Raw genomic sequence first — 2,811 nt, 5'->3', positions numbered from 1 at the left:
AGAAGAAGTAGCTAACAGAAGACTAGCACAGCACACACTCGAAAAAGATAGGGTGAAACTCTTCTCTCCCTGACATGGATAGCCTAGACTAGACCAATTTCATCAGATCTTGGAAGCTAATCAGGGTCAGCCCTGGTTAATATTTGGATGGGAGACCACCAGTAAAATCTGTCAGGCAAAGGCAGGCAATGGTAAACCACCTCTGAATGTCCCTAGCCCTGAAATCTCCTTGAGGTCACCATAAGTTGGCAGCAACTTGATGGCAACTTGATGGCAAACAACCACAGCAGCAAAACATTCTCCTGGTCATTTTTCATACACAAGGAAGTTTCAAAGTGTGGGAACAAACCAACATGAGTTTTCCTACTTTGCAGTCTGAAGCTGTACAGGCCAGAAAGGACTATGCCACAACTATCCTATCCTGGTTACATTTTCTTACCCTAAGCTGGAGAACTGTAGAAAGACAGAGAAGGCTTCATTTATGCTGCGCACCTGTAGATAATACAGTCCTTGCTGTACAAGCTTCTAGATAGGTTGCTATAGCCAATATCTGAGAAACTCAGCAGCAGTTGCAGCCAGAAATGTGGACAGACCCTGCACAAAGTCAAAATTATACACACACATCCTTTGTACCTTACAGCTGGGGCGAACAATGCATAGTTTGTGGGCCACAAGCCAGTGAACCCATATATTGGAACCCCCCTTCCAAGCTACTTGTGTTCTGACCCCCTCCCCAAGGTTCTTGTGGCATTCCAGGATGCATGCTTGGTTAAAATGGTTTTTAATGTTTGTTATGTATATTTTTAATCTGTTAGCCGCCTTGGTGGCCCTCATGACGGCAGAAAGGCTGGGTATAAATTTTGTAAATAAAATAAAGACATAAATCTTCCTCCTGTGGCAAGCTAAAGTACAGAAGGCCTTGTGCACCACTCCCTAGTCCAGGCTTTAGCCCTAGCTCTCTGCTTCAGGGTATAATGAGAGCTTAATGCCAGCCCCAGCCCCTGACCAGTCATGATGAGCTTCTCCAAACAAAACTCACCAGGCACTGCAGTGGGGTCTTTATGAAGTAGACTCTGAGGCTGCTCTCCCTACATGGAATCTCTCTCGACTGAGGATTCCTTTCCCCTTATTCCCGATGGGCCAGGGGAAGCCAAGGTCAGAATGCCACCCCTCTTACCTTCCACCCTCCTGTGACAGAAAATTTCTCTGTTGGAACTTGGAGCAATTGAAATGCAAGACCCTGGGAAGCAATGGAGAAATTTCTTGTCCTGGGAGAGGGAGGTCAGAGAGGCAGGGTTCAGACACCCCCTCACACACACACACACACACACACACACACACACTCACAGAGAGAGAGAGACAGACAGACAGACAGAGACAGAGACAGAGATAGAGACAGAGAGAGCACAGAATGGAAAACTCAGTTCAAACAGTTAGGTAGCTCATAATGAAGTCAAGTGATGTCACAGGGCACAACCAGTTCTTATCAAAGAATGGCCCATTAGGTCTCAAGATCCAAGGACCATGTAACTGTCTGACGTGTGCACCCCTCCCTTGCACCTTGCGAGGTTACCACCACACAGCATCTCTGCTGCTTTTCCACCTCAGAGGTTGCTGTATCAAAATTGCCTGGACAAGACAGTCAAAGTCACTGTGTAAGAGCTGAGCTCTCAGAACTTAACTAGATGATCCTGGAAAGTGTACCCACCCTACAACTTTTTTCCCCTTTGCTACTCCTGCAGGGGCGGACTGGCAGAAGCAGCCTGGAAAGGGGCCAAGCTCCAACCACAGCCCCCTGACAGAGTGTGGGAGGGAAGGAGGAAAAGAGCCAAGGCTGACAGAGGGGCGGTGGGGGGGGGGGGGAGAGGAGCAGGCTCACTGCAGCTTCTGCGTGGCTCATACCTGGCCACATTGTGTAGGGTGGGGGGCCTCCAGTATGCAACGGTTCCCACACGTTTCACCCACCTTGCAAGGCAAGGTATCTCCTAATACCCCTGCTGGAGTTGCCAGCTCAGAGCAGCAGTGGATCCTACCCAATTTGCCCAAGATTACCCCAGGGTCAGGGCAGTGGCATCCCAGGCCATCAGCCCACCAGGACTTTCCCAGTGGTCTAATGGCCAGTCTGCCCCCATACTTCTGAAAGTCCCTCTAGCAACACACCTAGTTTCAAAGAAACAGAGCTTGATGAGTTTCAGAACTTTGACAATTTCAGTAGAATGAAATTGACAAGTTTTTTTTAAGTTATTTGCTGCACAACTAAAAAGGAAGAGCTCAAAAAACAATTAAAGGAAATCATCCCTGAAAAAAAGTTGGGGGCGATTTCTCACTAGAGCTGCCTTGCAGCACAGCGCCGTTTGCCCCAACACAAACATGTCAATTTCACACCCGATGTCACGGCAGGGCCAGGGGGCGTGATGCAAGCAAGCAAAGTCCAAGAGCAGTCCGAAGTCAAGCCGAGTAAAACAAGCAGCAAAGTTCAAACAGGTTTAAATCAGAATCCAAAGCCAGGGTCAGACATACCAGAGTTCAATGTCCATAAATCCAAACGATGCCAGAGGAGTCAGAGACGAGAGCAGGGTCAACGAAGCCGAGGGTCAAAAGCTGAGGATCAAGACGACAAGAGTTCTGGAGCAGAGATACACGGAGTCAGGTCCTGACAAACGACGTTTGCCAGCACAAATTCCTTCCAGCAACAGCCGTGATGATATACAGTGCTGGCTAATTATCTCGTTAGCTGGCAGGGAGGAAGGTCATGGTTCAGTCAATACTCAGGGCTAAGAGAAGCTTCCGGTCTAGCTAAGATGGAGGACT

This window comes from Gekko japonicus, unplaced genomic scaffold, assembly GCF_001447785.1.
Source record: "Gekko japonicus isolate JY-2015 unplaced genomic scaffold, Gekko_japonicus_V1.1 scaffold593, whole genome shotgun sequence".
Taxonomy (NCBI): Eukaryota; Metazoa; Chordata; class Lepidosauria; order Squamata; family Gekkonidae; genus Gekko; species Gekko japonicus.
This window is presented reverse-complemented; position numbering follows the sequence as displayed.